Consider the following 13,924-nt stretch of genomic DNA (forward strand, 5'->3'; position numbering starts at 1 on the left):
TAGTGTTGGATGAGGTGGGGGCGGTGTTGGATGGGGCGGGGGGTGTAGTGTTGGATGGGGTGGGGGGTGGTGTTGGATGGGTTGGGGGGTGGTGTTGGATGGGGTGGGGGGTGGTGTTGGATGGGGTGGGGGTAGTGTTGGATGAGGTGGGGGCGGTGTTGGATGGGGTTGGGGGGTAGTGTTGGATGAGGTGGGGGCGGTGTTGGATGGGGTGGGGGGTGGTGTTGGACAGGGCGGGGGGTAGTGTTGGATGGGGTGGGGGGGGCAGTGTTGGATGGGGTGGGGGGTGGTGTTGGATGGGGTGGGGGGTGGTGTTGGACAGGGCGGGGGGTGGTGTTGGATGTGGTGGGGGGTGGTGTTGGATGGGGTGGGGGGCAGTGTTGGATGGGGCGGGGGGTGGTGTTGGATGGGGTGGGGGGTGGTGTTGGACAGGGCGGGGGGTGGTGTTGGATGTGGTGGGGGGTGGTGTTGGATGGGGCGGGGGGGTGGTGTTGGATGGGGCGGGGGTAGTGTTGGATGTGGTGGGGGGTGTAGTGTTGGATGGGGTGGGGGGCAGTGTTGGATGGGGTGGAGGGTGGTGTTGGATGGGGTGGGGGGTGTAGTGTTGGATGGGGTGGGGGGTGGTGTTGGATGGGTTGGGGGGTGGTGTTGGATGGGGTGGGGGGTGGTGTTGGATGGGGTGGGGGGTGTAGTGTTGGATGGGGTGGGGGGCAGTGTTGGATGGGGTGGGGGGTGGTGTTGGATGGGTTGGGGGGTGGTGTTGGATGAGGTGGGGGGTGGTGTTGGATGGGGTGGGGGTGGTGTTGGATGGGGTGGGGGGTGGTGTTGGATGGGGTTGGGGGGTGGTGTTAGATGGGGTGGGGGGGTGGTGTTGGATGGGGTGGGGGGGTGGTGTTGGATGGGGTGGGGGGTGGTGTTGGATGGGGTGGGGGGTGGTGTTGGATGGGGTGGGGGATGGTGTTGGACAGGGCGGGGGGTAGTGTTGGATGGGGTTGGGGGGTGGTGTTGGATGAGGTGGGGGTGGTGTTGGATGGGGTGGGGGATGGTGTTGGACAGGGCGGGGGGTAGTGTTGGATGGGGTTGGGGGGTAGTGTTGGATGGGGTTGGGGGGTGGTGTTGGATGAGGTGGGGGGTGGTGTTGGATGGGGTGGGGGGTGGTGTTGGACAGGGCGGGAGTTCGCGTGCTGCTGCTGCAGTCTCCTGAGCGGGGAGTAGACTTTAAAAACTCTGAGCCCCAGAAGAAAGGCATTTAATCGATTAACCGAAATAGCGTCTGCCCATCTCGTTCAGATAATCGAGGTTCCCCTGTACATAAATGACGAAAAGTAGAGATCCCAGCACTGATCCTTGTGGCACTGCACTGGTCACAGGCCTCCAGTCTGAAAATCAACCCTCCACCACCACCCTCTGTCTTCTACCTTTGAGCCAGTTCTGTATCTAAACGGTTATTTCTCCCAGTATTCCATGAGATCTAACCTTGCCAACCAATCTCCCATGGGGAACCCCATTAACGAAGCTTCACTGCTACGTAAGCCACTAGTGGATTTTGCTCACCTGTGTTTGCTGGCAATGCAAATCACGTCACACCAGGTAGAGTCCAACGGGTTTATTTGAACACACTAGCTTTTGGAGTGCAGGTTCTGATTGATTAATATGCAAATCCCAGAATTTCTTTCAAGTCACTGCCCCAAGATAATTTAAGATGTTATCAATATAATGCAGTTGTCCCCTGCAACCGCAGATTGCGGTGGTTCACAGACTCCCAGCCCAACTGCTTGTTATGTGGTGCTGTGGAGTCCGTGGACCATGTGTATATTGGGTGTGGGCGTTTGCACTCCCTTTTTGATTTTCTCAAAAACCTCCTCCTCTGCTTTTGGTTGGACTTCAGTCCCACACTCCTTATCTTTGAGCACCCGATATGGAGGAGGGAGGGCAGGTCTGAAGACCTCCTCGTGGGTCTGCTCCTGGGCCTGGCCAAACTGGCCATCAACAGGTCCAGGCAGCGGGTCGTGGAGGGGGTCGTTAGGACCGACTGCCTGCCCCTCTTCCGTGGTTACGTTAGAGCCTGGGTGTCCTTGGAGAAGGAGCACGAGGTCTCCACCAACACCCTGGAGTTGTTCAGGGAGAGGTGGGCGCCGCAGGGAGTGAAGTGCGTTATTTCCCCCTCCAACTCTATTTTGATTAAGTCCCTGCCCTCCCCTTCACTGTTTTGATCACACAGCATTGCCCTTTGATGTGAAGGGTAGTGCTTGTCAGTGGCCACTCGGGTGTTTTCCTATCTCCCTGGTGGTGGCAATTGAATAAAGATTTGTGCACTTTGTGTCTTTCACTGTGTCTCACATCTGCACGCACACACACCATGGGTGCTGGGGAAAAAAATAAGCACTACCGCAGTTAGGCGGGAGTGTGGGGGTATAAGAAAAATAAAAGAAAATATAATGCAGTTGACACCTCCAGTCAGACAAAATATTTTCTGCATGAGACCTTGTTTGGTGTCTTAACCTGGATTCAGACTGATTTTATTTCCAAGATAGGAGTTTATAAAATGCCACATTGACCGACTGTCTCCAAATTGTGTGCTTTTTGAACAAAATCAGCCCCATTGGTTTGACGGTAGACACAGAGGAATTCACCGGATGATTGAGTCTCTGGGCATACTTCCAAGATATCAGCAGTGAGTCCAATGGGCCAACCAATGAACTGGAACAGTTGACAGTGAGATCCACGGTGGAGCTGCTAAAGAAAAAGTCAATTTGAATCCCTCCAGAGGGCTGTTGTCCTGGGCTTGATATGTTCAGTCAAACTGTCAGGAAACGTGCAAACACCAGATTCATCAGCTGCTCTCACAAGGCCATGAAAATTGTCACCCAAGCACAACGTAACGCCATCCATGTTCTCAAGACCAATCACAACATTGTCATCAAGCCAGCTGAGAAAGGAGAACCCATTGCCCTACAGAATAGAATGGACTTCTGCAAAGAAGCACACCGACAAATGAACAACCAGGAACACTACAGGAAACTACCTGCTGATCCAACCAAAGAACACACCCATGACCTCAACAGACTGATCAAGACTTTTGATCCAATCTTTCAGAGTACCCTACACTCTTTCATCCCACATATTTCTCCTGTAGGGGATTTCTACTGCCTTCCAAAGATTCATGAAGCCAATATACCTGGTTGTCTTATCGTATCAGGCAAAGGAATCCTGTGTGAGAACCTCGTCGAGGGCAGCTTAAAGCCCATTGTATAGGGAATCCCCAGCTTCTGTCATCACATTACTGATTTCTTAAAGAAACTCAACACCCACACACTAATCAAACCAGGTACATTCCTTGTCACAATGGACATTTTGGCACTCTACGCCAGCGTCCCCCACAATGATGACATTTCTGCAACAGCCTCAGTACTCAATACCAACAGCTGCCAATCTCCAAACACCATCCTACAATTCATCCACTTCATTCTTGACCACAATGTCTTCACCTTTGACAACCAGTTCTTCATCCAGACACACAAAACAGCCATGGGGACCACATTTGTGCCCAATATGCCACTATTTTCATGCACAAACTCAATCAAGACTTCTTTGCTGCACAGAACCTCTGACCAATGCTGTACACCAGGTACATTAGTGACTTTTTCTTCCTTTGGACTCATGGCGAGGAACCACTGAAACAATTACATAGCGCTATCAATACATTTCATCCCACCATCAGACTTACTATGGACTATTCTTTGGAATCAGTCTCATTCCTGGACACACACACCTCCGTCAAGGGACGGACACCTCAATACCTCACTCTACCGCAAGGCCAGGGATAACTTTAAGATGCTGCACTTCTCAAGCTTCCGCCATAAACATATTAAAAAAGCCATCCCCTATGGACAAGCGCAATGCATACACAGGATCTGTTCAGATGAGGAGGAACGTAATGGACACCTGAAGGTGTTGAAGGACACCCTCATAAGAACAGAATACGATGTTCAAGTCATCGATTGCCAGTTCCAACAAACCATAGCGAAAAACTGTAATGACATACTTAAAAGACAGACATGGGATACAGCCGATAGAGTACTCTTCATCATCCAGTACTTCCTGGGAGCAGAAAGACTAGACCATGTTCCTTTCAGCCTGTAACACATCATTGATGATGATGAGCAGCTTGCCAAGATCTTCCCTATGCTTCCATGTCTTGCCTTCAAACAACTGCCAAACCTTAAACAGACTATTGTTTGCAGCAAAATACCCAGCCTTCACAACAGTATCAAACACAACACCATACAACCCTGGACGAAAGTGAACAAACACTGCAGATGCTGGAGATTAGAGTCAAGAATGTCAGGAAAAGCACAGGAGGTCAGGCAGCATCCGAGGAGCAGGAAAATCAACGTTTTGGGCAAAAGCCCTTCATCACAACCCTGTCAGGGCAGCCTCTGCAAGACATGTCAGAGCAATGACACAGATACTACCATTACATGTGGGGACATCACCCGCCATGTGCTCATGTGACCTCGGCCAACGTTGTATATCTAGGGTCTTCCTCTCTCAGTAACATCTGATGAAAGAGCAGTGCTCTGAAAGCTAGTGTTTTCAAATAAACCCATTGGACTATGACCTGGTGTCAGTGATTTTTGATCATGTCCAACCCAGTCCAACACCAACACCAACACCTCCACATCAAGGGGAATGTAGTTTTATTTTGACAGATGCATGAACCTTTCAAATAGGATTATGGGCAGAATCTTCTCAGCCCCTGAATGATGAGAACATTGGAGAGTAAGTTAGAAAAATTGTGTGAGATGGTTACCGAGGAGCTTTTCAACATTAAGAGCAAAAGGTTCCATTTCCAACCAAGTTGAATGATGGGATGAGATTCTCACTGCTGATTAGTATTGTATACATTAGCATCTGATTATTACTTGATCTTACCTCTGTAATAGGCAGTGCCCCATCTTCTTAACTGCCAAATAGAAACCAGATGGTGACAATTCTCAGTGTGGAAGTCTGACCTGTTATCTAGCATTTCCAGTTTGTTTCTTGCTCCTCCAGGCCTTCATCTGGGACAGCACACACCAATATCTCAGACCTGCTCCATGGCAGGGACTCGGCACACCCCCATCCATGGACTTTGGCCTCCAAAGCCACCACATTATCATGGAACATCTTCAATCCACTTACGTACAGTTCTACACTTCAATGTTGCACTTGGAGTGTCCGGGCATTATCTTCGGAATGCTGCGATTAGAAGACTTTATGGTTGGAGACAGGAGCCCATCCCCTGGATTGGATCAGGGTGCATCTCAAGAATCTTTACTGGCTCACTCAATGTGCACAATTGCATATGTTTCCACAAAATGGCCATGTCTCAAAATCTGGGAGGAGTAATCCTCAGTCAAGTTAAGGCAGGGGGTCCCAGCAGCCATCAATGTCAATCCAAGGGCATGGGCACTGCCAGTCGGGCCAGTCAGGGTCAGAGGCGGTACAACTATAGTCCAGAATTGGGCCATAGTCAGATCTCTGGGTCCAGTGCTACCAGTAAGGGGAGTTGCAGGAAGACAGCCAGGGAGCTGCACAGAGAGCGGTTAGAGATCTGGTCAGTCGGCATTTGAGGTTGTCTAAGTCAGACAAGGAGCTGGGCCAGAGTCAGTCTTGGGGGTGTGTTAATTAAAAGGCAAGGGTGTGTTATTAGGATCCACTGCTGCAGGAGGAAAGCTGGGGAACTCAATTGTGGGGATTGGAAGCAGCATGTTGGGATACAGAGGGGATAATAATGTGAAAGGAACAGCTCAATATATAAAGGGCAGAGACAATATAGCAATCATACAACAACAACTGCATTTATATAGCATCTTTAACATAGGAAGCCATGCCATGATGATTAGCGTAGCACTGTGCAGGTGAAACGCCTCAGAGCCTCTGACTGTGCCATGTCATTTCAGTTACAGCTCCTTTCCACAGAAAGTAAAAAATGAACAAGGGATCTTGACTGCACTGCAAGCGCCTCTTTTTCACAAGGAGATCGGGCGGTGCCATGAGGCAGCCACAAACAGTCCTTCCAGATATCTCCTCTCAGGATACTCCAGAGGTGGCCAGGTCTTCTACTTCCAATCTGCCTGCCACTCTCCGCTCTGGGAGAGTTATATGATTGAATCCAAAAATTTAAGTATCAAAACCAAAACATTACAGATGTTGGAAAGCTGAAATAAAAACAGAAACAAAACATTGGAAAGATTCAGCAGGTCAGTGGCAGCTATGGAGAGAGAGAAAAACATAATGCAATATAACTAAGACACTAGAGTCTTCACATTCCATGAGGTAAAAACAATGACTGCAGATGCTGGAAACCAGATTCTGGATTAGTGGTGCTGGAAGAGCACAGCAGTTCAGGCAGCATCCAAGTAGCTTCGAAATCGACGTTTCGGGCAAAAGCCCTTGCCCGAAATGTCGATTTCGAAGCTACTTGGATGCTGCCTGAATTGCTGTGCTCTTCAAGCACCACTAATCCAGAATCTTCACATTCCATGTCTACCTTTGAATAGAACCTGCATCTCCGGGATCAAAATGACATTGGTGGGTACCATCGGGTTGGAGGCAGGATGCAATGTTGGGAAAAACTCCTGACCCCTTATTCCATCCCAAAGATGAAGTCAAAAATCATACAACACTAGGTTATAGTCCAATAGGTTTATTTGAGATCATAAGCTTTCAGAGCAATGTTCCCTATAAGCAGAGAGATCAAAGCATCATACAACTGGTGTAATGCAGTGAACAAACCTAAAATGGCTGTTCGAGAACTCTGTTAGAAAGGAAATGCAAGTTTTGATTGACTAAGATGCGAATTCAGAATCTGTTACAAGTCACTGCCCCGAGATAATTAAAGGTTTTATCAGTGTTGCCTAACTTTCCAAACTTCAGTCAGGCAGAGATACAAAATGTGACATGTCAAGTCAGACACTGCATTGTAGGTGTGAGGCCTTCAGAGTCTGTGTCCAAGTTTTAAATCAGGCTGGTCTTGTTCTGAAAACGGGAATTTGTGAAATGCCACGTTAACTGACTGTGAGTACTAATTGCGTTTTTTGAACAAAATAGAATGTACCTGCAAATAAACCCACATCTTGGATGAAATGATTCACCCCACAGATGTGTGTGTGTGTGTGTGTCTATGTGCTTGAGAGAGAGTTAAAACTCACACAACACCAGGTTACAATCCAACAGGTTTATTTAGAAACACTAGCTTTCAGAGCACTGCTCCTTCATCAGGTGGTTGTGAAGAATAAGATTGTAAGACACAGAATTTATAGCAAGAGTTGACAATGTGATGTTACTGAAATTATATATTGAAAAAGACTTGGATTGTTTGTTAAGTCTCTCATCTTTTAGAATGACCATGTTGGTTTCAGTTTTTTCATATGTAAATCGCAAAACGTTTTTCTCACTTGAGAATGTAACTTTTCACCAAAACTGTAGAAACTAATGAAGGCGAAAAGGTCATAACAATCTATGAAGGTGATGCCATCAAAACAGGACAAAAGAAGGTTGTTGCGGTTTTTTTGCTGTGGCACATTGGCACTGGCAATCGATGAGTTGAGCGTCGTATTACATTCTTCTGAAGGCGTCCTTCAACACCTTAAGGTGTCCGTCGCTTTCCTCCTCGTCAGAGCACACTGATAGGGTACCCTTTGTCGTCCAGTACTTACCTGGAGCTTGCCCACCCCAATCCAACACCAGCACCTCCACGTCATCTCAAAGATAAAAATTAAGCCCAAAGATTGAACCATTCACAGGGAAGCCAGTCAAAGTAAGTTTAATACTGTAATTATGGTGCCCTACTGGGCTAGTGAAACATAATGAAACAAATGGGAGTGAAATAGTTGCATTAGTGCGAAAAATAATTGTTTTTCTGTGAAGTTAAGTTACAGTTAGGTGGATTGTCCATGCTAAATTACTCATAGTGTCCTGGGCTGTATGAGCTAAGTGAATTAGCTATTGGAAATGCAGGGTTACAGGAGGTCAGCATGGACTCGATGGGCCAAAGGTCTGCTTCCACACTATAGGGCTTCAATGATTCTATGAGTTATCAAACTCAGATTGTACTAACCCAAGACACACCATTAGCAACACTGAATATATGAATTGACAATAGACAATAGACAATAGGTGCAGGAGTAGGCCATTCTGCCCTTCGAGCCTTACCAACATTCAATATGATCATGGCTGATCATCCTTAATCAGTATCCTGTTCCTGCCTTATCTCCATAACCCTTGATTCCACAATTTTTGAGAGCTCTATCCAACTCTTTTTTAAATGAATCCAGAGACTGGGCCTCCACTGCCCTCTGGGGCAGAGCATTCCACACAGCCACCACTCTCTGGGTGAAGAAGTTTCTCCTCATCTCTGTCCTAAATGGTCTACCCTGTATTTTTAAGCTGTTTCCTCTGGTTTGGCACTCACCCATCAGCGGAAACATGTTTCCTGCCTCCGGAGTGTCCAATCCTTTAATAATCTTATATGTCTCAATCAGATCCCCTCTCAGTCTTCTTAACTCAAGGGTATACAAGCCCAGTCGCTCCAGTCTTTCAGTGTAAGGTAATCCCGTCATTCCAGGAATTGACCTCGTGAACCTACGCTGTACTCCCTCAATAGCCAGAATGTCTTTCCTCAAATTTGGAGACCAGAACTGCACACAGTACTCCAGGTGTGGTCTCACCAGGGCCCTGTACAGCTGGAGAAGAACCTCTTTGCTTCTATACTCATTCCCTCTTGTTATGAAGTTCAGCATGCTATTAGCCTTCTTCACTACCTGCTGTACCTGCATGCTTACCTTCATTGACTGGTGTACAAGAACACCCAGATCTCTCTGTACTGCCCCTTTACCTAAATTGATTCCATTGAGGTAGTAATCTGCCTTCCTGTTCTTGCCACCAAAGTGGATAACCATACATTTATCCACATTAAACTGCATCTGCCATGCATCTGACCACTCACCTAACTTGTCCAGGTCACCCTGTAATCTCTTAATATCCTCCTCACATTTCACCCTGCCACCCAGCTTAGTATCATCAGCAAATTTGTTAATGTTATTACTAATACCATCTTCTATATCATTAATATATATTGTAAAAAGCTGCGGTCCCAGTACTGATCCCTGCAGTATCCCACTGGTCACTGCCTGCCATTCCGAAATGGAGCCGTTTATCACTACTCTTTGTTTCCTATCAGCCAACCAACTTTCAATCCAAGTTAGTACTTTGCCCCCAATACCATGCGCCCTAATTTTGCTCACTAACCTCCTATGTGGGACTTTATCAAAAGCTTTCTGAAAGTCCAGGTACACTACATCTACTGGATCTCCCTCGGCCATCTTCAGAGTTACATCCTCAAAAAATTCCAGAAGAATAGTCAAGCATGATTTCCCCTTCATAAATCCATGCTGACTCTGACCTATCCTGTTACTACTATCCAGATGTGTCGTAATTTCATCCTTTATAATAGACTCCAGCATCTTTCCCACAACTGAGGTCAGACTAACTGGTCCATAATTTCCTGCTTTCTCTCTCCCACCTTTCTTAAAAAATGGTATAACATTAGCCACCCTCCAATCCTCAGGAACTGATCCCTAATCTATCGAACTCTGGAAAATAATCACCAACGCATCCACGATTTCTCAAGCCACTTCCTTCAGTACCCAGGGATGTAGACCATTAGACCCCGGGGACTTATCAACCTTCAGACCTAACAGTCTCTCCAACACCAAATCCTGGCAAAAATAAATTCCCTTAAGTTCAGGTCCTTCAGCCACTGTTACCTCAGGGAGATTGCTCGTGTCTTCCCCAGTGAACACAGATCTGAAGTACCCATTCAATTCTTCTGCCATTTCTTTGTTCCCCGTAATATATTCCCCTGTTTCTGTCTTCAAGGGCCCAATTTTAGTCTTAACCATTTTTTTGCCTTGCACATACCTAAAAAAACTTTTACTATCCTCCTTTATATTTTTGGCCAGTTTACCTTCGTACCTCATTTTTTCTCTGCGTATTTCCTTCTTACCTCATTTCCTTCTTTAAAAGCTTCCCAGTCCTCGGTTTTCCCACTTATCTTTGCTATGTTATACTTTTTCTCTTTTAACTTTATATGTTTCTTAACTTCCCTCTTCAGCCATGGCCACCCATGCCTCCTCCTAGGATCTTTCTTCCTTTTTGGAATGAACTGATCCTGCAACTTCTGCATTATACACAGAAATATTCGCCATTGTTCCTCCACTGTCATCCCTGCTAAGATATTGCACCATTGAACTTTGGCCAGCTCCTCCCAAAAGCTCCATAGTTCCCTTTATTCAACTGAAATATTGTCACTTCCGATTGTACCCTCTCCCTCTCAAATTGCAGATTGAAGCTTATTTTATTATGGTCACTACTTCCCAATGGCTCCTTCATTTTGAGGTCCCTGATCAATTCTGGTTCGTTGCACAATACCAGATCCAGAATTGCCTTCTCCCTGGTCGGCTCCAGCACCAGCTGTTCTAAGAATCCATCTCTGAGGCACTCCACAAAGTCTCTTTCTTGAGGTCCAATACCATCCTGTTTCTCCCAGTCTATCTGCATGTTAAAATCCCCCATAACAACTGTAGTAACATCTTTGCAACAGGCCAATTTCAGCTCCTGATTTAACTTACATCCGACATCCAGACTACTGTTTGGGGGCCTGCAGATAACTCCCAAGAGGGTCTTTTTACCCTTAGTATTTCTCAGCTTTATCCACACTGACTCTACATCCCCTGATTCCAGGTCCCCCTGCGCAAGGGACTGAATATCATCCCTTACCAACATGGCCACCCCACCCCCTCTGCCCATCAGTCTGTCCTTACGATAGCACGTGTAGCCTTGAATATTCATTTCCCAGGCCCTGTCCACTTGAAGCCATGTCTCAGTTATCCCCACAATATCGTATCTGCCAAATTCCAAAAGAGCCTCAAGCTCATCCATCTTATTTCTAATGCTTCGTGCATTCATATAGTATTTTTAATTTGTTACTGCCCTCACCCTTCCCATCAACTCCTATTTCACTCAACCTTACAGCATGATCCCTTTCTGAGTTTTCTGCCTCATTGATACAGTTGTCTTTCTTGACTTCCCTTGTTCTAACTTTCCCTCCAAATTCCTTCTTAAACATGCAGTTTGACCCCCCCCCCCCCCGCCCCCGCTACTTAGTTTAAACATGGCTGTGTTGCAGTAGCAAACCTGCCTGCCAGAAAACTGGTCCCTAACCTATTATGGTGCAAACCATCTCTCTTGTAGAATTTATGCTCACTACAAAACATACCCCAGTGATCCAAGAATTTAAATCCTTGCTTCCTGCTCCAGTTCCCCAGCCACACGTTCAAGTCCATTATCTCCCTGTTTCTGGCCTCACCAGCCCGAGGAACTGGAAGCAAACTGGAGATAACCACCCTGGACGTCCTGCTTTTCAGCCTTCTTCCTAGTTCTCCGAAGTCCCGCTGTAGTATGTTCCACCTCTTCTTCCCGCCATCATTTGTGCCGACATGTACCACCACCCCTGGCTCTTCACTTTCGTCCTTGAGAATTTCCTGCACTCTGTCTGTGATGTCTTTAACCCTGGCGCCAGGAAGGCAACACACCATCCTTAAGTCCCGTCTGCTGCCACAAAAACCCCGGTCAGTTCTTCTCACTATGGAGTCCCCTATTACCACGGCTCTGTGCGACGTCCGACTCTTCCGCTCTGTCTCCACGCCAACCTTTGATTGACAGATCTGGCCGCCTTGCGGACTGGCAGTGTCATCTGTCTCTACTGTTTCCAAAAGATTCGACTTGTTCCTGACAGGTACTTCCCCCGGGGTCTCTTGCATCTGTCTCCTCTCTGCCTTCCTCATCGTCTGCTCTCTTCTGCTCTCTTCTGGTACAGTTGGTGTAATAACCTCGCTGAAGGTCTTGTCCAGAAAGGTCTCGTTCTCTCGGATGAGCCTCAGGTCCTCAAGTTCTTTCATCATCAGTGCTGCAATATGTCTGTCAGTAGCTGAAAGTGCACACACTTTCCACACTTATACAAGCCAGACACACCAGAGTCATTGACCTCCCAAATCAAGCATGTAGCACACTGAGCCAGCTTGGCAGTCATGTCTTCACCCTCTTCAACTGTGGCGTAATTACTTCACTCAACCTCCTTGTCAAAGACTCCTGAGCTAAAGCCTCACTCTTCAATCCACAGGAACTTCCTTGGACCCTCTTTTTGGGGCAAGTCTGTGGACTTTTAATTTAGGTTAGAGGAGGAGGGAGGGAGGGAGGCCCTACTTTGGGGCCTAGAACACACCCACTCTAATAACAATCACTTACCTTCCCGACCGGCTTTGCGCTCTGCCTTCACTTCCGCCCAGCTCCCGCCGCTCTCTGATGCGAAAAGCATCATGTCATCGTTGGACATCATGTTGAGGTTGTACAGGAAGTTGGTGAGGTCACTTTTGAGGTATTGTGTATAGATCTGGTCACCCTGCTGTAGGAAGTAAATAACTAAATTGGAAAGGGTTCAGAAAAGATTTACAAGAATGTTGTCAGGACTGGACTGTTTAAGGAGGGGCTCAAAAGGCTGGGACTTCTTTCACTGGAGTACAGGAGGTTGACGGGTGACCTTAAAGACATTTATAAAATCATGAGGGGCATTGATAAGGTGAATATCAAAGGTCTTTTCCCTAGGGTAGGGTGGTCCAAAAGTAGAGACCATATTTTTAAGGTGAGAAGAGAAAGATTTAAAAGGGACCTAAGGGGCAACATTTTCGCACAGAGGCAGGTTCATACCTGGAATGAATTGCCAGAAAAAGTAGTAGATGTAGGAACAGTTACAATATTTAAAAGGTATTTGGACAGGAACATGAATAGGAAAGGTTTAGGGAGATAGGAGCCAAACACAAGAAGTCAGACTGGTTTAGTTCTGGAAACTTGGTTGTCATGGGCAGGTTGGACTGAAGGGTCTGTTGCCATGCTACATGACTGTATTGGAAGTATCATCATAAATTGTTATAAAGATGCAATGATTCAACACTTTAAATAAAACTTTGCTCCAGACTGTTGCTCCTGTGCAACATCATACTCTTACTAAACACAAAACCTGTGTGGAGAAAAGATTTCTCCCTCAATCTGTCCTAAATATTTTACATTTATTTTTCTATCTATGGAGTGAATGTCATAGGGGCAATCTATTCCCCACATCCTCTGGTTTAAGAGTTAGTTATCACTTGTTAGCAGGTCTGGCTGACCTGCTGTGCCAATACACTGGCGATTGCACAATTACTTGTGGGTGTCACTTATGTCCCTCAGGAACAGGAAGTTCCATCTCAAGTTATTTGACTAGCAGACCTTGTAATTCCAGCCACATCAGAAGCAAATAGTGGCCATTACTGGGACCAAGGGCCATTCCATAAATAAGGAAGAAGTCTCCCAAATTTAAAGGTAAAACCAAGGATTTTGGTCAGGGTGGGTTTCAGGACCTAGTGAGGGGAATGAGGAGATTCAGGTTTTAGAGGATGATGTTTGGGAGGTACACAAGGCGAGTTCTCCTGATGACAGAGATTTTCCCAAAGGAGATACCGTTCCTTCATTCCCACCTTCACCTGTTCTTTCAAATTTGATGGAGTGGCCATCTCCTTTCTACACATTATTCTGGCATAGGCAGAATCAAGGGTCTCAATAGGTCCAAGGGCAGTCAGCTGCTTGATGCTTCACTAACCCCTTATATTTAAGAGTAGGAAGGAGGTCGGCTGGTCTTTATCTATAGTTTACCTATCCCCTGCCTTCAAATGCGTTGTGGAGGGTCATAGAGTTGTCCTAATGTGTCTTTGCTTTTGACCTCTCACTTGAAACAATCTGTTTCTATCTACTCTGTCCCATTACTTCAAATTTTAAGTACTATCAA

The sequence above is a fragment of the Chiloscyllium punctatum genome, chromosome 14 (genome assembly GCF_047496795.1).
Source record: "Chiloscyllium punctatum isolate Juve2018m chromosome 14, sChiPun1.3, whole genome shotgun sequence".
Lineage (NCBI taxonomy): Eukaryota > Metazoa > Chordata > Chondrichthyes > Orectolobiformes > Hemiscylliidae > Chiloscyllium > Chiloscyllium punctatum.